General features: G+C 39.9%; 1 protein-coding gene across 9 annotated transcripts in view; it reads right to left on the reverse strand.

Annotated features, from left to right (window-relative positions):
* The window catches only part of baz2ba (bromodomain adjacent to zinc finger domain, 2Ba), a 142946-nt gene extending 132267 nt beyond the window's left edge, over window positions 1-10679 (reverse strand). For 8 of the 9 annotated variants that reach the window (XM_088334207.1, XM_088334206.1, XM_088334202.1 and 5 more), the window contains exon 1: window positions 10345-10678. The gene's annotated coding sequence lies outside the window, so the exon portion shown is untranslated. Of the gene's footprint in view, window positions 1-10344 lie in introns of all 9 variants that reach the window. The other variant, XM_088334203.1, reaches the window with a different exon arrangement.
* Window positions 10680-27260: the final 16581 nt, after the last annotated feature.

The following is a 27260-nucleotide window of genomic DNA, read 5'->3' on the forward strand; positions in this document are numbered from 1 at the left end:
TCGCAGGTTTAAAGGTAGGGTGACTCAAATTTCTTTGAAAAAGGAGAAAGTTAAATATTTTCTCTCTCAAGTATGTATTAGCAAGAAAAAAATGGGGGCTGCTTATCACAGACGCGTTTTTCTGTGTTTTTTGTAATTGGAGTTTGCTGTGGTAGTGCACCAAATTGCATCTGGTTGTGATCGTTCCTCGTGGAATAAAGAGAACTCGGAAACCTGACATTGATGTTGAGGATACAGATTTAGGAGAGAGAAGTGTACCGTTCAATTCAGATGTATAAATTGAGTAATTTATTTGTGGGTGCAAAAGTTAAAATATTGTGAGTTCATTGTAAATATTTAATAAAGTACGTACTGTTAAAGCTCCTGTTTTGCTCCGATTTTGTATTTTAAAAAAATAATGTTGACAAATACATGGACTTATTTCTCTCGAAAAAAATGTTTCCAAACATCACCAAGTGTTTTGTATTTATATGCTTGCAGATTTCTCATTTTTTTACACAGAAAGACATTACAGGTAAGGATTTTTTTTTCACGGTCCCCACCAGATTTAAGCCAGCCGCTACGCGCCAGCTGCTAGGCACCAAACAAGGCGACCCGCCCGGGGCGCACCGCCTGACAGGGCGGACGGGAGTGCCTGCACCTAGAAGGATGGGCACCAACGACATCTGTGGAAAGGGTCCGGCGCGTGTCCCAAGTTGTCGCTGACACCCTCCCCACTATAAGCCTCGCAAGAAATAAAAGAATAAAGCCAAACCATATTTAAAGCTGCACTGTTTAAAATGTTGGAAAAAAGTAACTGGTTGTAGTCCGGAATTTATGCCACATTTCAAAGTGACTTTCAATTTTTGGAGAGTTATTTGAGGAGCAAGATAATGATCAGGACATAAATTGAAAGGCAACAAAAGGTTAGGTGGCTCATCTCAAGGTGAAGAAATCCTCTACCTGAAAGAACATTACCCTGTGAGGTCATGTAAATATGTACAATCCCCATCAATTAAAAAGCTGCACGCACGAGCCTGTAAAACCGCTCAAATCAGACAATGAGAATCCTCAACTGGATTTGTAACAACAAAAGGCTTTGCCAATCGCTTTACAAAATGTATCTTACTCTCAAAAGTCCATTTGCCCTTGTAGAATAAATGTCTACAACTAAACCGCACATGCGCAATAGCATCTCTGTCTCGAGTGGTAACTTGAACATACAGAAATGGCAGCGTCAACATCAAATATTTGAACCAAAACTTCTAAAGTTTAGGAGCATTTTAGCCTGGGCAATAAAAGGATTGCTTGCAACAGTTGCAAACCAACATTGTGTATCATGGCAGTAACTGTGAGCCGCAGGAATATTTAAAAAACCTGTCCGACAGTTGAACAAAACAGTCTGACTCGACGCAGTAAAATTCAGGCAACGTTCAAGCCCATACGGTTTTGATGACATGACTGTACATTTTATATGCAAATATTTCGCTGTAAAGGAGAGCTCGAGATTTATGCCGGACTTTGGCTGACAAACACGTATTCAAAATTAAATAAATGCAGTTTGAAGAACAAACAACAGGATTTAAAAGTTTAGGGTACTTTTGTAATAGACTATGTTGTTGCCCATTGAATGTACTTCACAAAATGCACACATGTTTTATTTACAGTTCTAGTGTAGCTAATGAGCCTGTTCTTGATTTCAAAGATAGAAAAAAATGTTTTTAATGTATTCTTTTTTTTTTTAGCCTGTCCGTAAAAAAAGTTTATTTCTGGATTTTTGTCTTTACTGACCGAACAGGGTGCTTAATTGGTTTTAGATTCTTGTTGAATTTTGGTCCAATCTGCAGTACGTTCGATAAGAGGTTTAATTTTCATTGTACTGATTATTGTTGTGTTTATCATAAATTTCCACATAATTGAACAAAATGCATGCTAAATTTAATATAACATAATATATTATATAATAATTAATATAACAATAATCATTCAACTAATCGTTTCACTAGTCTGTGACAAATCAACTCTTGAAAAAGTCGTTATTTGCAGCCCTACTTGACATATTTTGTTTAACAGTATTTTTTATGGGTGTGTACGTTCATACCGCCGGTGTCAAGCCAAAACCAAGTAACTCCAAAACTGTAATTTTTAGGATATCCTTAAAACTGCATATTTGTTCACTAATGACCATCAAAATCTAAAATAAAAAAATGGTCAATACATTTTAACAATAATCCTGGACATTTGAAATGACCAATTGCATATTTTTGTTTTCGAAAAAAAAAAAAAATATATATATATATGACTTATGGTGTTTTGGCCCCATAAGTGAAAAGATTATTGAGGCGTTGTTAAAATTTAGGACTTGTGCAAAAGTTTGCAGTAGAACTCTTCATTCACTCTAGATTTCTCAGCTGAGTCCATGCTCACATGCCGAGATTTGATTGATAGGGCTCCCAGATGTTCATTACCTTCAATAGGTAGTTTGAATTTCCAATGAATTGTAGCCTAAACTTAATATCGTGCAGGTACACATTTAAAATAGCAGGCAGGGACAGATCTTGTATTCTTGTTAGCTTATAAAGTAATAACCAACAGTGGTACTAATATAGGGGTGGCAAGCCTTCTTGAAGCTGAGAGTGCATTTTTGTTACTGATTAGCGCAAACGGCCAGAAAATTTTCAACAGAGTCTAGCATCTGTACATGAATATAATCTCTGCTGAGAGTCGCATATGCGCAATTAGCGTCTGTTGTGGCAATATCCATCCATCCATATTGTGCACCGCTTATTCTCAATAGGGTGTCGGGGTGCTGGAACCCATCCCAGCTATCCTCGGGCAGTGGGCATTGGGCAGGTGACACCCTGAACCGGTTGCCAGCCAGTCGCAGGGGAACACAGAGACAGACAATTGACTTGCTCGTTCACACCTTGGGACGATTTGGACCGGCCAATTAACCTGACGTGTGTTTTTGGAATGTGGGAGGAAACTGGAATGCCTGGAGGAAGACCAAGCAAGCACAGGGAGAACATACAAACTCCGCACAGAAAGGCAAGTAGCTGGGGAGTGGTAACAAAGATACAGAAAGAGCAGCATTAACATCAATTATGCGTTCCAAGGCTTCTAAAGTTTGGGAGCATTTTAGCCAGCAAACGGCGAATAAAAGGACTACTTGCAAAGTTTGCAAAGCAGATCTTGCCAACCATCAGTGATGCAATAACATTTCAAAAGCACGTCCCCCTTTTGAGGGAAATGGAGACCAACTCGATCCATCCATCCATTACCTGCACTGCTTATCCTCAGTAGGGTTGCGGGGGTGCAGGAGCCCATCCCTCCCATCTTCGGGCAGTGGGCAGGGGACACCCTGAACTGGTTGCCAGCCAGTCGCAGGGCACACAGAGACAGACAACTCACTCGCTCGTTCACACCTAGGGACAATTTGGACCGGCCAATTAAACTAACAGGCATGTTTTTGGAATGTGGGAGGAAACCCATGCAAGCACGGGAGAACATGCAAACTCCAAACAGGAGGTTCGATCTCATGACCTCAGAACTGTGCCGCACACGCACTGACCACTGCGTTGCCGTGCTGCCTACATCATGTTCATGTAGCATTAAAATGGTGAAAGTAAGAAAAGGCCTATTTAAACTATAGTCCAAACACCAAACCTGAACCACAAGACAGATGAAAAAGAATTTATTTCAAGCGCATCTAAGAAATGCAAGTACTTGCACCCGCATCATGAATGAGCTGCAATCGGGAATGTAGGCCAGGAGATTGCAGCATAGTTAAAAAGTTCCCCCTTCCGTTTAGCATCTTTAAGTATTATTTTATTTAAAATATGAACTTTATTTTTGCTTGGAGGACAAATGCGACTCAACTTTACAGAACCACTTTGTGAATTCTTGAAAAACAACATTAAGTTGGTAAATATACAAGGCTACAGATCAAACCACAGTTCACCAGTATTCTAATACCAATGGACAAACACAACACTGACTATCTACATGTAAATTTAAAAAAAAACAATATCATGGGGAAAAAAAACTATTTCCTATTTGTTACATGGTCTGTGTGGTACTACTGACTGCATCATTTTTTAACCAACATGCTCCTGATGACTTATGCCAACATGCTCTAGAAAAAAACAGGAGGGACTCTTTAATGATAAATGTTAGTTGGATGACAGTTCAACAGAAGTAAAAGAGTCAATGAACTTACAATTGCCTAACTTTTTCTCGTTCAACAGTTACTAGGAGTTGGGTGTGCCATTTAAGATGCTCAGGTTGCCGTCGTTGACCACTAAATTCCTCATAACTCTGATTTTAATACATGACTTCTTTCTATTTGTTAGAAAATCAGCAGTTCTCTCTCTGGTCAATGCCTGCTACTGCATGTTTGTACATACTATGTTAACTAAGGGCTGTACACGTAATAGTAACCACTGATATCAAAGACCTATACGAGTTGTTCAGCTTGTTTTTAAGACTTTGAAAAGGCGTAGCCAGTAGTAGTTTAGGATTTGTTTTAAGACTTTGAAATAACGTAGCAAGTATTGTGGAATAAACTACACTTGATCAGGCTCCAACAAGATTGAGCAATCTTAACTGCCTATTAAAAAAACTGCACCAACCAGTATTGATGTAGGTTATATTAAATGTTAATTTAAAAAAACAGTTCAGGTCATTGTATTTTTGGGGTTATTATAAAGGGTAGGATGCACTGGATGATTTCAAAATAAGATTCAGTTCAGATGCCATTGCAGGTTCAGCCGTTTATTAAAAGGTGGGGTGCGCCGTTTGAGGTGTCCTTAAGAAGCTGAAAATATATTTTCTCTGTTAAGTATGTGTTAACAATGCACAACTGAGTTCAAATAGCCTTTATTTTAAAAAGGACTATTCCAATGTGCACAACTGCTTTTATCCTACTTTTAGCTGGTCGAGACACGGAACACAGTGGGATGCGCAACACATTAGGTAGGAAAAATAGTTGAAACGTAGTGCTACTGGCTACGTTATTTCAAAGTCTTAAAACAAATCCTAAACTACTGCTCGTTAAGTTATAAAAATAGCGCAATGTTCGTTAATGCATCGTAACAATAATGCAATGAAAAGTACAATGACAATTAGAGGCAACAGAAAGGAAAAAAGTTGTCATTGCCGTTTTTGTTAGTGTAGCATGAAAATGGTAAAAGACCTGTTTCAAATACAGTCCAAACGCAAAACCAAACCCCCCCAATCAATAAAAAAGAAGGGTTTATTCGAGCGTGTCTAAGAAATGTACGTATTTGCACACGCATCCTGAATGAAATGTCTAAGATCATGACTTTAAGCCAGGAGATGGCAGCAGAGAGTAAGTTTTAAATTCAATACAGAACCCTTAAACAAGACACACGATTAAGAAGCAACCTATGCATTTTTATTGATGTTTTGTGTATATATATATATATATATATATATATATATATTATACATATATTTTTAGGGGCAGGAATTGATAAGTTCTTGCTTTTCACCTCACTTCAATTGTGGACACATTGGCTTTGACCAAACTTAGTTTTTCTATTTGTTTGCTTCTGCATTTCATTAAACAGTTTAATTTGTTGTTTGGTACAGGAATTGATAAAACACATTAATGGTAACAATGTTTATGAACTACCAAAAAAAGGAAAGAGTGTCCGTTATGAATAGGCGTGTGGCCCTTGGTGGCCCAGCACGAGACATTGCCGGAAAATTTTAAAAACCCAAATGCCCCGGATAAGCAGGTGGGTGCCTTGCATGGCTGTCGCCGCTATCGGTGCGTGAATGGGTAAGTGTGAAGTACATTGTAAAGCACCTTGGGAGTTATTTGGTGAAAATGTAGTCCATTTACCATATCAAAAATAACTTGAAGGGACAGTTTAATATTTAGTACCTTCTAGTAGTACAAAAACCTTCAATTGAAAAAAAAAAACATTGATTTGAAAAAGGGGCAAAGATACATGAAATAGCGTACAAATTGTACTTCTTTAACATAGAGGAAACTATCGCCGCCATGTTTGTCTGGAATCTTGCTGCTAGGCAGAGCTCATTTGGTCCTATTTTTTGTTCGCATTAGACAATACAGGGCCATCTAGTGGTAAAATATTACACAATGTACCTTTAGCATTTACTTTTTTGAATGGCACAAGTTAAGCCCATCCATTGCTGATCATTACAGAACAAGCAAAGGACAAAAATGTCCAGGAACTCATCAACTAAACATGCAGCTTTGAACAAACTTGGTGCATGTCAACTCAGTAAATGAACCAATTGATTTTGAGAGAATGCCGTTGCTTACACAGTGACCCAATAAACCTCTATATTCTTAATATCCAAAGCAAAGGTCTTGTCTGGCAATAGATATTTAGTAATAGTGGATTATAGTACATACAGCTTTGTGTGCACATGGGATTGTACTCACCAAAGCTGTCCAAGTTCTGTAAGATTCAGCACCCCAAGACACTGAGCTTGTGAACCTAATTTCACCTAATCAGCTTAGTCAACAGCAACCATTTGCTTTGACTTTGGTAGACATGCGAAAAGGGCTTAACTATGTCCATTCCTAATACCTCAATGTTCATGTCGAGCAGCGTTCTTCCTTTATCACTTCTATAAACAACAGTTCCAATACATAAAGTGAATGGCATTTGGCCCTTAACTGATATGACAGTCCTTGACGTGGCACCCATGTGCTTTCATATCAAAGCAATAAGTCCTGAAAAACGTATGACCCCTTTTCACCTTCCCTACAGTCAAAATTATGGGAACACACAAAAGCTTTGTACATTCCTGCCTTGACTTTTACATGCCCCACCGTATTACTTTTTGTAAGTTACAAACTGCCACTGTCTCGGGTTTTTGCTTTGCAAACCAGAATTTGTTATACGAGTGAGCAGCAGCTCCAGACAGCAGTTTCAGCCAGTGATAAAATGGGTCAGTTAAACATGCAAATACAAAAATGAAACACTTGAAAGAATGGAGCAGTTAGTTAAAAAGATACATACTGAACTAATAACCCTGAGGTATACCCTAATAAGCCAGCATCAAAGAGGTTAATTTCATCCATGAGGTCACACCTCTTTAGAGACCTCTTAAGGACCATGTGCATGAATCCTTGACTTTTCAACATTAACATATTTTAAGAACCCACTTTGACTTTGATAAATATTTAAAATAATTTGGTTTGTTATTGATGTTATGAATTCTAACCAAAAGCAAAAAATAAACATTTACTGTCAATTGCGGCATAGTTATCTACCTCCCAAAGGAGACACACCTTGCAAATATAGTTGTAGGTGGCAAGTTTCCAAAAGGGATATCTGTTAAACTGGAAAGTTCTATTTCAATTGTTCACCCCTGGAAGCAAATGATTGTACATGTTTCTTCTTTGAAAACAGTCACATCAACAGAATCCAGATTTTAGATAGATAGATAGATAGATAGATACTTTATTCATCCCCGTAGGGAAATTCACACTTCCAGCAGTCTACCCCGTTGTTTATTAACAGATTAACATGATGCCCGAGGGTGCTTGTAGCGGAGTGGATGACGTCACGCCAGTCCAAAAGTTCGACATTCCTGCGGCAGATGGAAATCTTTTCTTTGTGAAAATCCAGGGATACACCACCTCGTGTTAGCAAGTCCGCCTCCTCTCCGATTCCCCCCGGCTTTCATGTCTCTGTTTAGCGACGTTGAAGCCGGATTTCTCCAGGTGGCTCCGGGTGGCTACACGTTAGCGTCCGGAATGCTAAACGTGAGCCACGTTTCCGCAAAACACAGCAACTGCGCTCCCTGTGCGCTTCGATGTTTTCAAAAAGCACTCGATGATCTTATTTGGTCGTGAGTTCGCATTTACCATGATTACGGATGGTACCGAAGACTTATAACGCCGCTAGCCGCTTCGCTAGCTTCGGCTTTTCTTCCACCATGGGCCCCGTCATCACGCCGGCACGAGAATTCCTCAGGGCAAGGAGTTGAAATACACGCATTTCTTGTGCGTTAAAACCCATGTCCATAGGATAGAAGTAATCCATAGTGTAGTTGTCAAAACGGGAAGAAAAAACACCGAAGATAGGAGCAGACAATAAAACAATTGGGCAGCTGCTGGAAAAGGCAGCCGCTCTTGGCAGCGCCGCTTTGATCTTTTGAGATTTTGTTAGAGATAGCAAGGTGGTTTGGGATTATTGTTCTTTGTTAATATGAAAACCCTAAAAAGTTAGTAGCTGTAAGTGGCGAATGTGTTAACTCATATAGCATTCTTTACCTCCATGAATGGAGCAAAAATATTCCACTACACAGTGACACAACAACGTAGTGGAGTTGATGAGCAATAACACAGTTATAGTCTCCAAAAATGTACCTTGTTCACAACACAGGCTCCCAACCAATCTGGGCAATGAACTCCACATGACCCACTTTGTAAAACCAAGGACTTTACTTTCTCTTTGATTATAATTGCTTTGTATATAAACTGTTTTGTATATAGTTCAAAAGTAATTTTAAAAATATAGGTGAGTAAGGGCCCTGGGAGATGATAAATATTTGAATTATTATTGGCATGTCAATGTATCACTTTCTAAGACCAATTGCACATGTTCAGCTCATATTAAAACAAAAGTGAGCAGCATTTAAGAATTTGAAAAGCTGACATACGTTGCCGTGTGATACCACTAGGAATGGCTTCCAAGCAGCTCCATGAAATCAAGCAGCTGTCATGTCGATGCATCAGCAGCACGATGAGGGAGCTGCATCCCCACAAGGACAGGGAGCTATGTGCCTTTGTGTTTGCCTAAACATCTGCTTCTAGGCACTCCGGCTTTGCAGCAATAAACGGCCAAACAAAAGAGGTGGGAGGTGAAATCATCACATTTTCCATTTCTAATCATGTTCTTGTTTTATTTTTCCTTCCCTGTCGCCTTTGGACATTGAACTCAAGTTTAGCTCCACTGACTATGTGGGAAAATGTACTTAGTTTTAAAAACAAAGGGGAAAATCCTGTTGTTTTTTTTTTAGATATAATGTATAATGGTATAGCGTCACTGTCATACATTATTAAAAACAACAACTAGGAAATGTTAGGATAATTGAGTCTTTTTTTTTAGAATCTAAAAGAAAAACTCCGCACATGTTAAAAGTTTGCATTATTAAAATCCAAATATTTCAGATTACTCCGTGACACTGACAATAGTCCCTTTAATACAATTCCTTGCAATTAGCAACCTACATTGCTTCCCTTCCTCCCATCTCCGGTTCTCTTTGGCTTCATTCAAAGATAAACAAAACCGTGCGTAGTGGCTAAACTTGAAACCACTTTATAACAAAACATAAGTAATAGACACTCGTTTTATGGAAAAAGAAAAATTGCCACTGACTCTTTTATATTCACCTGCCTGTCCAAGATGACGAGCTATATCGCTTTTTATGAGCACCGACGTCTTGTCCACTAACGGCTAACTCAGCCGCTCATTACATTTGCTACCATAAACGTCAACGACAAACTACTCAATAAACCCTCGCGTGCGTCCCCCGTCGACGACACCCCACTTTTACTAGTCGTATTTAAGTCCAAACTTTGTTGGAAAACTTGGGAGCACAACGCTGATGTTTGTGGCAGTAAGTAGTGTTGTCTAGGTGGTATGTGTGGGGTGAAACATCAAAGACAGCCAAGATGGCGAATGGCTTGTTGTTTTGGGGCTATGGGTCGGAGAACGGACGTTATACCGAATATACACATTTAAAAGGAGCACGTTTTCTTTCGACTTGACGGGTTAAAGGAAGCGACCTCGATGGCTGCCTTCTCCCTCCCACGTTATTGCCTTGACCAGCCTACAAACAGAACCCGGGACGCCACTAGTACAAGACAGAAATTAAAACAATATTGATGCAACAAATTTGTAACAACCGTAGGGAATAATTATATTCGTGGTTTGTGTGTTTGGTCGACGATTAAGTGCACGATGATGCCCTCAAGAACATTACAACATTCACAAAAGCGATGCGATTACGTTGCCTCAAAGACCGTATAAAGTTCAATATTTTTACAAAAAACAACAACGTCGCGATCAAAGAGAAACCAAGTGACCTAAGTGGGGAGACGCGTGAAAACAGAAACAAGCAAGGGAACACAAAAGACGATATATGCATGCTATCAGAAACACTACCAATACCATAGCGAAGAGAAAACACTTTGTTGTTAAAAACAACGAAACTTATCTGGTTTAAACTAATTTGCCGATTTCAAGAAAAGTAAACCGCAAAAAGCGACGCTACTAAAGCAGCGATTTCGGTTGAAGGTGATGGGAGCAAAAACACCGCGAGTCGGTCAGTGAAATAAAACAAAACACTTACCTTGTTTTACTTTGCACTTTACTTATTTCCAACGTAATGGAAAGGGCTCGGCTAACACTCCGGTTTGCTCGCGTGTTTCGCTTCTTTTTTCCCACCTCTCCGGATCGCTTTTGCTTATGAAAGAGGTCGATGACGAATGATAAAGAAGGGGGATCGGGCAGTAATTGAGTCTCGCGGAGCGCGTGTGTGTTGGCAGATTGAGAGTCTCTTTTCAAGGTTTATTCAGGCTCCACTTCAAGGATCCCACCTGACGTTTTTGGCTCTCTACTGCCACACAAAGAGAAAAATAAGTTCCTATTTGTGCTGCTGCCCCTTGGCAACCAACAAGAACGCCGTCGTTGACCATTATCACTTTGAAATGCAACATGACATTAAAGACGTTCGCTGTGCGTTGCAACCCCTTAAAAAAGAGGATGCGACTTTTTTATGACGTTAAACTCAAGGCACGTGTCACGTTAACGCAGGCAAATTTGCTATTGGTTGTATAACAACTTTTTGGAATCCTTACAGCCTAATTAATCAATCAATTATGCTTTCAAATTATTGGTTACTAATTAAACATTTGAAACAATACTCAAATTTCTTAGTGTAGTAAACTGCTTCCAAACGTTTTTCGTGCATGCAGACATTTTTCAAAAGTTTATTATCCATAATTTATGAAACTGAAAAACAGAAAAGTGCACATTTCTGCCCACTGTATACACAATCCTTTTTCAGTTAGATATAAAAAACAACAAGATTCACAGAATCAGCCAATTCCTCCTACTCGGATCATATTCTAAAACAATACACTTATTGCAATCGTCAGTTTAGATATTTTGAATGATGGCGAATGTAAGTCTCTTCAAATGTTGCACTGTAAATCATTTAGCAACAATTAATAAATTTATCAGGCATACAATCTTTGCCACAAAATTGTTAAAGTTGCTTAGAGCGGACCCTTGTAACTGTTTTTTTTTTGGTGTGTGTTCCTGATGTATTAGAGGACCCTTCCCCTCCTGTCCATATAATATTCCGTTTGGGCAAGTTTGTATATTTGTGAAAACATTTTGTGATAAAATATTTGATGTTTTTTTTTATTTTTTTTTAAGTTATTTGAAACCCAAACGTTCTGGTGTATTGTACGCAAATTAAATCACTTTCATGGTGACATCAATTATTCACAGAATTTTGCTAAAAATGGTCAGAGTCAGTCACCGTCACCTGTTATTTGTGGGGGGCCTGCTGCATATATACCCAAATTAATTCAAGTGCCACTTTTAGCAATATGGTAAATCATATGAAATGATTTAAGAGTAGTGAAGTCTACAAATGCAGTCTTTTTTTATTTCAGGACAAAAACTCACTATATATTCACTTCGTGTGTCTCCATTACGTTCTGTTTATGAGCATCCACTTCACTAAGTTAAAAGTCAAGTCAAATTTATTTATATAGCCCTTAATCACAAAAATGTCTCAAAGGACTGCACATGATTACAGTTACAAAATTACACAATTACCTGATCTTAAACCAGCATGAAACTGTCATTATATTTATAAATCTAGTCACAGTTTCAGCCTGTCATAACAATACTGTCCATTTTATGCGTACAGTTATGATTATTCTGCAATGTGATCTAGGGTGATAAAATTAAGTATGCACACTGCCTCACAAGATGACCAATTGATGAGCTTTGAGGGAGTGATGCGTGATCAAACAAATACAAATCAGTTGCACACGGTGACAACATGAGAAGGCATTTGTCAGAACAAAAAGCAAAAACAGGACAGATCTTCCTCTCGGTAGGATCAATACATTGCCTGGCAAAGACTGCCATCTGTGCCTAATTGTATTCTTTACCTCCTCTTCGGAACACACAATAAGCAACAGGCTGAGCACAGGCCCTCTGACCCAGACTGGGTTTCCAGACGGAGGAAGATTATTTCATTCAACTGGAAAAAAACAATGAGGCGGGGCAATGGGGGATTTTTTTTTCTTTTTTAATATAACGGGTACTCTGCTCCTAAATACCCCACCCTGATGGGGACGGGTCGAACAACGGGTAAAACTCTTCATGTCATATCACTGCTGGGCTGCATCTATTTTAACTGGTTTTACACTACGTTAACAAACTGCTGACTTTTACTTTCTCGACAATCCACAATTCAATTCTAACTCATTTTAGGAGTTCCACATGTTAGTTTACGTGGACATCCGTCCTCCATAATAATTGAAAATGACCCTTAATATTTTTGTGTTAAAATGATTAGGAGTCTTCTTTTACTGCTGACTCATATACTGTAAATTCCGGACTTTTAGCCGTGACTTTGGTCAATAGTTTTCAACCCTGCGGCTTATGCAAAGATGCGGCTAATTTAAAAAAAAATAAAAAATTAACGGCCGCTTGGGGCGCCCGAGTAGTAAGGGTAAGAGTGAGACACGAGGAATATATGTGTCGAGCTAGACGCAAGTTTAAAGTAACTTCATGCTTTGTGCATGAATAAAATTAGCATGAACAGACTCTCATCATGGAAAATGTGTCAATTCAAAGTAGAGGCTAACTACCAAAATGGGAATAATTTTACGAATCTGTTTTTTGTCAACTGAAACGAATGGATTGGAAAAAGCCACATCCAATGAAGTAGAAATGTTTTAGGCGGATTTTTATTTATCTGTCAGCGTTATCGTGTGTTTTGGAGTTAATATTTTAGACAGTTGGATTCTATGGATTGTCCTTGATGTAACGAAGCCATGTCAGTGGACATTCAAAGAAGTTGAAGACTGTCATGATGTAATGGTGAGTTAAGCAGGCTATATAGTTTTCGGGCATCTTGTTTCAGATTGATCGTGATGTTTCTCTAATATTTTGAAATGGTCATTTTATCTTGAATCCCAAGAATTAAGGCTTTCCTCAGAAGGCTGGCCTCCTTCAACATCTGCAAAAAGCTCCTGAAAATATTCTATGAGACAGTAGTGGCAAGCGCCCTCTTCTATGCGGCAGCGTGTTGGGGAGGCAGCGTCAAGAGGAAAGATGCCTCTCGTCTCAATAAACTGGCTAGGAAAGCGAGCTCTGTTGTGGGCAATGAGCTGGACAGCCTAACAACAGTAGCTGAGAGACGAGCACTGAAAAAGCTGAGGTCAATCATGGACAATCCATCGCATCCACTACACAGCATTATCTCCAGACAGAAGAGCAGTTTCAGCGACAGACTGCTGTCACTGTCTTGTACTACGGACAGACTGAAGAGATCTTTTCTTCCTCATGCCATGAGGCTCTTTAACTCCACCCGGCAGAGTAAAGGCCCACATTAAACCACACCACCTACATTGGATATTACCGAATCTTACTGCAATATGTATTCTGTGTAGCACTATTTAGTTACTCTATATAACACGCTACAGTGGGCATTTGCACGTCACACTGAGTATTTGTATATTGTATTCTTTTGGCTTTATTATTGTACTGTTCTCAGCTCAGGGATGCTGCTGGAAATGTGAATTTCCCTTCGGGGATGAATAAAGTATCTATCTATCTATCTATCTATCTATCTATCTATCTATCTATCTATCTATCTATCTATCTATCTATCTATCTATCTATCTATCTATCTATCTATCTATCTATCTATCTATCTATCTATCTATCTATCTATCTATCTATCTATCTATCTATCTATCTATCTATCTATCTATCTATCTATCTATCTATCTATCTATCTATCTATCTATCTATCTATCTATCTATCTATCTATCTATCTATCTATCTATCTATCTATCCAATATGGCATGACGTTTTTCAGTGACTGATGACATAGTACAGACACGTATTTGTATATTAAAAGTCCTGCAGCCTGCCGGAATGTTCAGGGGTTAAAGTACCGTATATTATTGAAACCCTTTCTGTCTACCATCTTTCTTCGTAAATATCTCATGTGGTCACATGCGGCTCATAGTCAGGTGCTGCTTATGTATGTCCAAAATGTTTTTTCCTTTAAAAATGTACTGGGTGCAGCTTATAATTAGGTGCCATCTCTATTTCATATGTAAAAAAGCATGTTATCTCCACTAGTTGGGATAAACTGCAGTAATTTGACCAGGGAAAAAAAATGAAAAAATCTCATTACATTGAAAGTGGTATCGCTATTTAAAGGTTTAATTCATCCATTTACCAATTTTCATTGCTAATTGAACATACTTGAAATGTATATACATTTGTTATATCTTGTACTAGCAGAAGATAACTAAAAATAATGTAATAGCACATCACTATTGAGCTTTTAGTCAGGTTTAGCCCTTCTCAAACAGTATGGGGAGGGGCCTGCCTGTGGATGTGGCATGACTTTTTTTTTTGTTATCGCCAATAGTGCTAAAATAAAGATTAATTGCACATCCCTATGAGTAAGTGGCTCTGGTGTTCTTGTTGTTTTAGAACTTTATAAGTATTAACTTCAAATATTAAGTTTTTATAGTCATCTCATGAAGTTGGGCAATGTCCATTGTATATTATTTTTCTTCTTGAATATCAGGGAATCCAGCACAATTGAGAAGCATCAGAAAGGCTGAAAGTCACAAACAGATTGCATTTCATAGTGTAATAACACTCAAAACTAAATAAAATGGGTACAACTGAGCAATGAAAATGATGTAGCAACAACATTATACATTTGAATACTGTACAATCTAAGTGCCACTACCATCTTACAAATTAAAAAGTTTGGCTATGAAAAATAAGTCAATCATTGAAGTGAGTGAACAGAAGCACTGCCAAATGAAGTACAAAATAATTCTGATGTTGTGCAAAAATGATCCAACTGCAGAAATGCATATCAGATTTTACAGTCTTTATTGGGGAGAAAGAAGCAACAATGGACACTTCAAGATGGAGGGGAATGAAAAAACCAGGTAACAAAAACATTGTTAATAAAACGGCAAGGCTGGAATAATCATAAAGTCGGACTCGAATGCAGCGAGGTGTCGGGGGCCTTCTTGAGCGCAGTTCAGGTGGGCATGACATTCAACAATCTGACAAGGAGTGTCTGTCAATGTTGACTTTAAATACTAGAGTCCCTGTTGTGCCCAATTAGGCCATCAGTTCCCAGGCGCCCTCTGGCTGGTGTTAGCAGGCTGGAACTTCACTGTACCGGTGCGGTGAGGGGGCGTCCAGGTTGGCACGGTAGAAGGCCCCTAGAAGATCCTTGTCGAGGTTGAAGTGTCACAGAATCAAGGACCATTCCTCCGGACCGTACCTCTCCCCGTCCATGAGGTACTGGAAACCCCAGCTCTTTGGCGGATGTCCAAGATCTTGCGAGCCGTGTACTCCAGGGCACAAGCCATGAACTGGCGCAGGGGGGAGGGGTGGTTGGGTTCTTAAGGCGTGAGAGCCAGGTCTGACTCAGCCACTGGGTTAATGTGGGAGACATGAAACATCGGATGAACTTTCAGCGACACCGGAAGGCTCCACCTCGAACGGACCCACATACCGAGGCGCCGGCTCCCTGTTCTCAACCTTGATTTGGAGGTCCTCAGATGACAGTCAAAACCGCTGTCCAGCCCGGTAGCTAGCCGCAGGCGTACGGCGGCATTTAGCCTGCCGGCGGGACCGTATCAACGAGCGCAGGAGAGAGCCAAATACCTGCTGCCAGACACCCGGCACTACCACAGATAAGCCTTGACAGATGGCGCCACCGCCTCCTCCTGGTAGTCGAAAAGCGGGGATTGGAACCCTGAGGCCGCCATGAAGGGGGAAACTCCATGATGTCAAACAGACCAGAGAGTTCTAGGCATACTCCCCAAGGGGAGGAAGGCGCATCCACACAGAGGAATGCATTCCCCAAAGACTAATTTCATCCTCTTGGTCTGGTCGCTAGACTGAGGGGGATAGCCGAAGGACAGGTTCATGGAAGCACCCAGGGCCACACAGAAATACAGCGACACCTGCAAAGTAAACTACGGGCCCCGGTCTGACACAATGTACCTCAGGATACCATGGAAGCAGAACACAAACCAAAATGTCCACCGTCTTAGAGGCCAACGTGAGTTTCTGGAGGGGGGGCAGAGTGAACAGACTAGGACGGTCAACAACAGTAAATACCGTGTTACCCACTGAGGGAGCAAGTCCCGTCAAAAAGTCCAGGGGATGTGGGACCGGGGAACGGAGAGAGGATGCAAGTGCCCTGTCGGAGCCTGGTGTGGAGCCTGGTGTTCGGAGGAGCACCACCATTGTCAGCCGTGGATCGCAAGGCTTCCTTCATCTGTTCCTCAACCCACCATCACATGGGCTGGCAGAATATTCAGTTTGGGTTCCACAGGGGCTAATCTCATCAAGAAATGTTGAGATGACGCATTTTGCCTAGGGTTCCTGGAACCTGGAGGATAGGAGAGTGTGAATTTGTTTAAGATAAGACCCCACCTTGCCTATTTTGAATTGAGCGTCCTCGTTCCCTGGATGCAGGCCAAGTTCTTATGGTCAGTCCAAACCAAAAATGGGACCGCTGCTCCTTCCAGCCAGTGGCGCCACTTCTGAAGGGCTGACACCAGTGCCAGGAGTTCACAATTACCGAGGTCGTAATTCCATTCAGCAAGTGATAGATGTTGACTAAAATAGGTGCATTGGTGTAATTTACCATGCCCCTTGCTTTGCTGTGACAACACCATGCCCACACTATGCCCACACCCGTATCTGAGGCATCCAATTCCAGCACAAATTGCCTGGTTGGATCCAAGGGCGACAGGAGGAGAGTGGCAGTCAAAGGGCCCTCAAGCACCTGAAGGCACCCTCTGTCTTCGGACCATGCAAATGAGCGAAAGGAAGAAATAAGTTTAGTCAGTCAGCTACGTTACTGTAATCCTGGACGAAGCAGCGATAGAAGTTTGCAAATACCAGGAACTGCTGCAGTTGTGTTTGGCATGCAGGCATTGGATATTCTACCACAGCCTGGATCTTGAAAGGATCAGGACGCAGTTGGCACTGCTCGATGATGAAGGCCAAGAACTCCACCCTAGGAACATCGAATTCGCAGCACCGGTCGTAAGTGTTAGACGTGTTCATCTTCAGTCTCTGAAAATATTAGGGTATCGTAGAAGTAGACAGAGAGAAATTAAATAAGCATGTCCCTAAAAAGGTCATTAACCAGCGCCTGGAACACTGCAGGGACATTAATAAGACCAAAGAAGGGCATAATGTGAATTTGAATCTCCTCTCCATGATTGCGCGGACCAATAGACGTCCGTTAAGGTCTTCTTAAATCACTATACCTTTTACTTTTATTCGTGAAGAAGAAATGTTACTGTTACTCCATTACATTGGCCTACATTGAACCCGTTACTAAGTAACTTAAATCCCTTCCTTGTAAATCAAAGATTTCTTGGAGTCTTCCGCTGTCATGTCCTGCACGGTTGTCATGACGCCCAGCTGGCCCCGCCCCTTGACACCGGCTGACCTGCATTTCCTGATTACTCCTATGGGTACTTAAACGTGCCTTTTGGAACTGCCCTTGGCCAGATCGTTGTTTACCCTTGTTGAAAACCTGTTCGTGCCTGTTTGATACCTGTTTATTCTTGTTGTGCTTGTTGGACTTTGTTGCACTTCGGTGTAACCTTCTGAGAGATTCCTGCAAGTTATGTTTAATCCCGTTAAATGCCTAGTCTGTAGTTTTGCCTGCATTTGAGCCTGCTTTGTTTTGTTTTTGGTCCGTTTGTGTGTTGAACAACTTTTCTTTCTCAATTAAAGTGACAGATCGTCTACGCAAATGAGTTCCAACTTCCTGCTTCCCGACCCATTTCAAGACAGTCCCGACCCGTTTCGTGACATCCACTTGATTTCTTCTCTCCAGTGAGAGCCACTGTGGGGCGCAAGCCTCGCCCTTCTGAAGGTCCAGCGTCACACACCAAGCAAGTGGCTGTTTCAAAACAAACCGGTGGGTGTGTGATCGACCATGCAGCCAAAAGGTAAAAAGAGAAAAATAAAATAAAAATTACTTTACCTTTTCGAAAGGTTGATATTTTATATCTATAAAAACATGCTATGTTTTATTGCACCATTTTTTTAGGACATAAGTGGCACATTATTCACCTTTTTTGTTTTTTCAAATTTTCAAAATAAAGTGACATTAAAAATTGGATTTCTTAATTGCATTTCTTTAATTTGGTCGAAATAATTCAGTAATTCATTAATAAACTCGAGGTTATATCATTCACGTCATTCTCCACAGGATGTGCTACATCTAACTTAGTCATTTTGACAATATGCTAATATTGATACACACGGCATGTGTTGCGCTCATTGTGAGAATTATATAAGGCTTTCAATTTTTTGCAGCTTCTGAAAAATGTGGGGTTTTTGTTGATCCGATATGGCTTTTCAACATTTTGGGGTGCTGACCCTTAGGCAAGCTTTTTATTATACCCATAGAGGCTGTTAAAAAAGAACTAGGGCTTTAAATTTGCTACTTGTGCTTAATTCATTTATGATTTATACTAATATAAATGTATTGTTTATTAAAGTACTTCAATTAACCTGAATAATTTTTGTCTATTTTAAAATTTAATGTTATTATGTGTTGATTGGGTGAATTTTGGGCGGCACGGTGGGTGAGTGGTTAGTGCGCCCACAGGACAGTTCTGAGGTCATGGGATCAAATCCAGCTCCCAGCTTTCCTGTGCGGCGTTTGCCTGTTCCCACGTGCTTGGGTGGGTTTCCTCTGGCCACTCCGAAATTCCGAAATCACGCATCTCAGGTTAATTGGCCAGTCGAAATTGTCCCTAGGTGTGAATGAGTGAGTGAGTTGTCTGTCTGTGTGCCCTGCAACTGGCTGGCAAGCAGTTCAAGATGTCCCCTGCCCACTGCCCGAAAATAGCTGGGAGGGGCTCCAGCACCCATAATGGATGGATGATGGATGGATTGATAGATTTTGATAATTTGATGATCTGATGCCCTGCAACTCCCTGGCAACCAGTTCAGGGTGTCCTCGGCCCACTGCTATAAGATGGCGCAGAAAATGGATGGATGGATGATCTGATGGATTGGTTGTTTGAAAAAAAATCAACAAATTAGATATTGCTGGTTACTCAGTACTTGAGTAGTTTTTTTCACTAAATACTTTTTTACTTTGACTTAAGTAATTATTTGGATGACTTATGTTTACTTGATTCATCCTAACAGTACTTTTACTTGAGCATTTTTGGGGCTATTTATCCCACCTCTGCCCGCATGGCAGCTTGATTGGCAGTTCAAATTTTTCCCTAGGAGTGATTGTGTGGCTCCAGCTCACCTGCGGCCCTAGTGAGAATAAGCAGTTATCAAATGAATGAACAAATGAATGAATATGTTTTGCAAAGTTCAAGTCCAATGTTGATTTCTGTAATGTGAAAATGTTACAGTTGGTTCTGTCCAAGTGATGAGGTACTTAGAAAGCAAATTTCTTTGACAGAGTACATTGTTTACATAAATGTTAATTTTAGTGTCCAATCTTCCATAGTTTTGTCGAGGTTAGAAGGACTAAGCTGGGAGAGTTTATTTGATGTCTGTGATGTCTGATTACATTTCTGTTGACCAACTACCTTTACTGTTCCTATTTGCATCATGCAACTCCTCCGAAAGTGGCTAAGAGTTTACAGATTATACATATCCACGATATGACTAATAACACCTCAATTGTAAAATTAAGGGTTATATATATATATATATATATATATATATATATATATATATATATATATATATATATATATATATATATATATATATATATATATATATATATATATATATATATATATATATATTATAATAATAATAATAATAATTTCCTTGTATTGTCATTCTGTGTAACAATGTACACAGAACGAAATGTCGATTGCATCTGACCCGATGCAGCCGCAGCCAAGAGAGGGCGCCGCCGACCACTTTTTAAGTCTTAGGAATGACTCGGCCGGGGCGCGAACCCGAACCTCCCAGTCTCAAAGCGGGCGCCTTACCATCTAGGCTACTGAGCTGGTATATATATATATATATAACAATATTGTTGTTGTTTTACTTTACTTTCTATGAACACTACTTTTGGGAGTTTTAAATTTGAGCCAACCAAACACAAATCATAAAAGAATGTTCTCGATAAATCTAAATAATGTTTTCAATATAAATTGATTTATGTTGTTTATATTTCATTCTTCTGATGAGAGCCTATGTCCTGATCTACGGAGCCGATCCGGTCTTTTTTTCCCACTTATTCCTCCTTCAAAATGCCTAAATAAATTCAATTGATCATCATTATTTTTACGTTAGAAGATAAAAGCAAAAAACAGACTAAATAGGGGCTTCCTAGGACCAGATTTGGGGAATTCTGGCTGGTTGTAAATCAATTTTTTTATTTTTTGCACATCCTAGCAGTTTGAGTTGTGAAATTTTAGTTTTTAGATCACTGACGAAGTTGCAATGTTTGGGGGTGACACACACACTTATCGCTGAAATCGTGTTTGAAATAAGAAAATATAGTGAAAGGAACCTACCTTCAAATAAATCACTGTACGGGCATATACCTAGATGAGTAATACCTCATGTTTCATGTGGCTTACTTATTTCCCTTCTATCCTGATCATTTAAACTGGCCTAGTATATAAAAATATTTGTGATAAAACCATGAACATTTTAAATTGTGAATTTCCAAGGTATATTGTCAGTTGTATTAAAAATGTAAATTAAATATCAAGAGAAATAATGTCATTTTATGGGTCATTTAAGGAGTATTTTTGTATTTGAATAACCTTTAGTACACCTACATTTTCCTCTCGGGATATCAAATTAACATAACCAGTGCATGTATTTGCATTTTCTGCATGTTTTATTTGAGCTGAATGTCCTATGATTCTAGAATGACCCTTATAAGCATGTTCCCCATGTTCAGAGGTCACCAATTTCTGTGTTTGTGCTCCTTTTTCCATTACCTGTTGAGATGAGGCTGGGGGGATGGCTGCAGTTCTTCAAACAAAATCCTCTCCATCTGCCCGTGTAGCCTAAGGCCCCCCTGCTGTATTTCTCCATCTCCTCTTGTTGCAGTACTGACAGGCCGTGAGAAATGACAGTGTTTGTCATACAGTAGAAGCGAGGAGCAAGGATTTTTTAATTGCACTGGAGAATCTTCATTATAGAAAGCGTGTGGGGGCGGGAAGAGGGGAGTGGGCAGCATGAGGAGTCTATATGCATGTGTGTTTCTCTTCTTGTGGAGGGGGAGCACTCTGAGCATCGTCATTAGGAGAAGGCACTAGCTGCAAAGAAGGGTGGGCCCTCTTTGCATGCACACTGAGAATGGCTGCCGTACCTCAGTCATTTGTAACATAATAAGTGTCATCACAATGACTGCATTGCGAGAAAGAGCACCACAGGGAGGAGAAGGGGGAAGGGAGACCACATGTCTGACGAAAAGAGTTCTTTTTTGAGTGTGTGTGCGTGTTGATTAGAAAGTATAATGAGCTCTAAAGAAACAAAAAAATCTCTCCTGAGACTGATGGAAAACAAATGAATCCGGTGATTCTGATTTAATTATTATTTTTCTAATAGTCCACCCTTTCAAAGACAGGACAGGCATCAGGAGCGAGGAGCTGTGCTTGCATTTATTGATTTTTGCACAGACACATTCAAGGAATACAGATGAATCTTCCCTACACCCCGCACAATCGTCATTGTGGGATGACGCCATTAACACGACAAGCTTCCTGCAACTCTGAGATGCCTAGTTTGAACAATATAAAGTGGTCTCAAAACAGAGCTCAAACAAGAAAAGCGGCCTAAGGAAAGTTCCATTTTGTATAGCTGGATCACACCTCGCTTACCGTTTGGCTCTGTAGTACCCAACAATTAAGCATTCAATAAATTAAACAAAGACGATGTTCTGCTGTGTTAAGCACCATTCTAATGCTAATATATTATACTCATACATTCATTTAGTTTGTTCTCTTGCTTTGTATTAATGTAAGAACCACACAACTAAATTGCAATTAATCTGCACATTACATTCTTTCTTCGCACCATCCTTACAATAAATCACAGACGTGGAACAAAATACAACAGTGCACAATATAATGCTTTGCAAAGTCAATGATTTGAACTGCCGGTTTGATTAAAGCATGGGGGACCAATTTGCCACTGGTGTATGTAATATTGCTGTGCTTCAAGTAACACTCACACTCGCTCTCACTGACATGAAATTCTGCGATTATGCTACATGAACACTCTTATTGATTAGAGTGCAACCATCCGTCATTGAGGAAGGTTTGCAATTGGTGTAATGGCTTTCAGTGTACAGAGCCTATTGCAGATCTTCTTTAAGCTTTTTTCTTAAATGGAGTAGTGAAATCAATGTGGCAGTGAAAAAGTGCCTTTCTTCTCTTTTACCTTTAGTCCCAGGAGGAATCACATGGAAATATGCAGCGCAGTTTTGGAGCGAAGTAACCACTAACACTGTTCTTACCACTAAATACATTCTAATTATGGATGATGAAAACTGTGGTGGCAATTATACCCTAAGTAGATTTTACAGATAAGGAGGACATTTTATTTTCCCACCCTATATTTGAGAGCTAACATTAGGATTTTCTTATTCTAAATACTGAAATAGGGAAAATGCCTTGTATCACTATTTGATGTCTGTAAATCTATCTGAAAATATAGCATTAATACAAAATCACAGAACTTACTGTACAGATTTTTGTCAATAGGGCAGCGGAATTTGCTTTTCCTAAGGATTAGTTGGTTGTTGCAGTCTTTGTTTTAACTTATTTTTCCTGTTAAATTGCAAAACTTGATATGCAATGTGTAATAGATTTTTGGTGATTTTACTAAAATTGGAAAAATACATAATAATAATAATATTATGTGTAATAATATTATAATATAATAATATAAAATATATACATCCCCAAAAAATACTGTACGATTATAAATGTAATGTGCAGATATTCCCATACATTTTACGCATTTTTAATTATTTTGCATTGATTTTAAGTGAAACACTGGTTAGAAAATTACTTGGGTTTAAAGCAATGTTTCTCAACTGGTGGGTCGGAACCCAAAAGTAGGTGGAGGAGCCGTTTTTAGTGGCTTGCGGGCTTTTGTATTGGCAAAATAATGCTAAGAAAACAAAAAAACTGAGGGTCATTTGAACTCTTTAACAGCAGAAGGTGATGATTCCCAGCAAAACAAGTTGACCCCCTCCATTTCACACCGTAGAAAACTAGCCAAACATTTTTTTTCACATGTTGAGCATGGCCAAACGCAGATATAGCGGAGAATATATGAGATACATATTTTATTATCTTAAAGACAAATGCACTGAAGTGAAGCGTTTTGAATTTCATTAAAATCCATAAGCACAGCAGCTGAGTGGTTTGTGGTCTGCGGCACAGTTCTGAGGTCATGGGTTCAAATCCAGCTACCAGCCTTCCAGTGTGGAGTTGCATCTTCTCCCCGCGCTTGAGTGATTTTCCTCCAGGCACTCCTATTTCTTCCCACACTCCAAAAACACACATGCCAGGTAAATAGGCTGGTCTAAATTGTCCCTAGGTGTAAATGTGCGAGTGAGTTTTCTGTCTCTGTGTGCCCTGCGACTGGCTGGCGACCAGGGTGTCCCCTGCCCACTGCCTGAACATAGCTGGGACGGGCTCCAGCACCTCCCCGACCTAATGGATGGGTGAAGCCCCCGGAACAATCATCGATCCTGACTACGATTGAATTCAAACCTACCGTATTTTCACGACCATAGGTTTCCAATTTTCTTCAAATATTGCGGCTGCCTTTTTATCTGCTGCGGTGTCAATACATGTTTTGTCCCCCCAAAATACACACACATGCATGCGCAACCCCACCCCCTACACACAAACACACTAATTCCTGCCCCTTCTGTTTATCTATTACCTCGAATCATTTAGGTAGTGCAGTTACAGCACTTAGGCATTTAAACAATTCAGAACTAATCATTTCTTCTCACCAAAACATGACTTTCCCTTCACTCCACTTCATCTCTGTTTTCCATGTCTGTTTCTACACAAAAGAGTAAGTATTTTTTAAAGGTAAAACATAATGGATGACTTCCAGGATGACTAATAACACAGCCCAAGAGTGAGCACTTTCATGTTTATGGTGGTGTATATAACTACACAGAACCCCTTTGTGTGAAGTAATTCACAGAAGGGAAAAATCATCATAATAGCAAAATAGTGGAGTGACTCATTTGTTGATGAGGTGTATTCAGGGTGTCATTCCGTGATGAGATGCGTGCACATGGTGTCGGTGTGTGACCGACAGAGCGGGAAGGAGAAAGACAGAGCAAGAATGCATCAGTGTGCCTGTTTTCTGAGAACGAAGAGTCACTTATGCCAGGAAAAGTTCTAAGACCTTTAGTGAGGCATCGCCCCACAAAAGCATGAGCTCACAAACAAGTGTCGCCGCAGCCGGGCCAAATAACCCCAACCTAACAAAAAGACTTTCATAGTCATGTAATTTTATGCACCCGCCAAACAGATTTCCCATTTTTGGCATGTAGCGGCTGAGTGCTGCACTTTTGCTGAGGCAATCAAATCTCTATTTCTTTCACATCACTTTTAAAAAAAAGGGAAAACAGCAGCTGAATATACTTATCTGAGCACTTTCCTTTACACAATTGGATCAACAGAAAATACTGTAACGTGATACGTGAAGTTTTGTCTGGAATGGAAAGTAATGATTGTGTCGCAAAATGTTCCTTAACTTATTGCCCGTTTTCTGCATTTGAGGCACCTGCAGCTAAAGGGGATTTCACAGCTGACAAGAAACTGAATACGTGTCTGTTGAATTTTTATACTCATTTAACACCTAAAACGTAAATGCCGGTGTTACATGAATATTTCTCTATTGGCAGATTATTTTGCTCATTTTACAGATCATTGATCTTATTTTCGATGTTTTAGAACCCATTGTTCTTATATGATGGTACTGTATTCTCAAAATGTATTTTCTTATTTTCCTATCACTTTGAAGCTGCGGTGCATCTTTTGAGATGTCCTTATAAAGTGTAAAGCATAATATTTTGTCTATTTGAGTAAGTGTTAACTATGCCCCTGTCAGAAACGGAGACAGGACCCAATTGCGTTTGTTTCTCTTAGTTTTAGTGAGAAGGAGGCAAAGGCTGGTGAACTTCGGTCGCGGGGAGCAGATCGCTCGGAACTCGGAAGTGGCACTTCTGTGGCGAGCGATGGCGGTGTCGAAGGCGGGGAAAATAGGTCGGTTGCCGGGACTGAGGAGCAGAGACGTGGTCAAACATAAACGCGTCGAAGCCGGGAAACATACGAAAGCCAAAAACAGGAGGGAGTCAGAGTCGGAGGGCTGGCCTAGCAGGAGCTGAGGGTCGCAGACGGTCCGACGCTGTTACCCGGGAACCTGGGGGTTTAAAAAGTAGCAGGCAGCCAATCAGGGCCCAGGGCTGTTGGCGCCAAGGAACGGGCACAGGTGCCTCGCATCAGTAATTATGACAACCCCACTGAGTTTAAAGACCCCTGTCATCTTTTTCCAAGGCGCATATTTGGTTTTATCTGACTGAGCAAAGCCATTTGGGCCGCGGTAGGACGAGAAGTGGGTAGGGTTTGGGGAAGGATGCTTAGGAGTCACTTATGCTCTTAACTGCAGTTTTTTCTTAGTGTAGCATGAAAATGATGAAAGTAAGAAAAGGCCCATTTCAAGTACTGTACAGTCCAAACATCTACTCAAACCCCCAAAAAGATGAACAAAATAGTTTATTTAAGCAAGTCTAAGAAATGCACATACTTGCACACGCAACATAAGGAGCTTGAAGAGGCTGCAATAATGACACAAGCAATGAAATGGCATCAGTGAGTAGAAAAGTTCCAAAGTCCAAGCAGGTTCCAAGCACCTTTAAGCATATTTCTTATTCTGTGATATTTAAAAAAAGTTAATATTATACTATTTATTTATTTTTTAAAACATAGTTCCATGGTACATTTGTAATTATTTCTTTCACTGTGCAAATTGTGTTTCCAATTTTTTAAATGAACGTTTTGCAGTTAAGATACAAGCATTCCGGAAGGGGAAAAATGAAAATGTTTTTTTTTCCCAAATAGTGAAATTTGAAAATGATTATCGTATTTTCCGCACTATAAGGCGCACCTAAAAGCCTTTATTTTTTTCAAAAGCTGACCATGCGCCTTATAATACAATGCGCCTTATTTATGGATCAACATTAAGTCGCAAAGTTTTCCAACTAACTTGCAGCCGCCGACTAGATTTTCCCCTGAACGCCAAGTAGTCCGCGGTGTATGCTGGGATTTATTTACCGGCGTTTCATTGGCTAACCAATGTGTCAATCATCATGTGAATCGATCACTATTGGCTAAAGTTATTCGGAGGTCAAGGGGCGGATCCTTTTTATCATTTACAGGCTGGCATTGGCTTAAACGGCAAAACAAAGCCTGCAATTGGCCGAAAAAGATGAATGTGTATAGCACGTGGCTGACGGCATAGAGAAAGCATTTTTTCTATTCTGTATTTGTAAATATTTTATTCTCCTGGATTTACTACCCTCACGGATATAAGAGGACATTGGCTGCACATTATTATGAACACAACGACTTCGGTGAGCTACTCCGGGTTTTATATTGTCCATGTATCTTGTTTAAGACTGAACTCGATGTTTCTGTGATAAGCGGTGCAGATAATGGATGGAATGGAGTGTCTATTTTTAAATTAAACTCAATTCCAAGTGTTTATTGTCATATGCACAGTAAAGTTGCGAGCGAAAAAGAAAATAGAAACTAAGGAATGGTTGGCATTTCTTGAATCCCAAGACTTTAACCTTCCGAATGATGGAACGATGCATTCGAGTGACATCGTACGGACAACGCATCCGCACGTGTTCTCGACACGTATTTGCGTCTTTGCAAGCTTTCGGAATG

This window comes from Urocampus carinirostris, chromosome 4 (genome assembly GCF_059441175.1).
Source record: "Urocampus carinirostris isolate Australia breed hairy pipefish chromosome 4, RoL_Ucar_1.0, whole genome shotgun sequence".
Lineage (NCBI taxonomy): Eukaryota > Metazoa > Chordata > Actinopteri > Syngnathiformes > Syngnathidae > Urocampus > Urocampus carinirostris.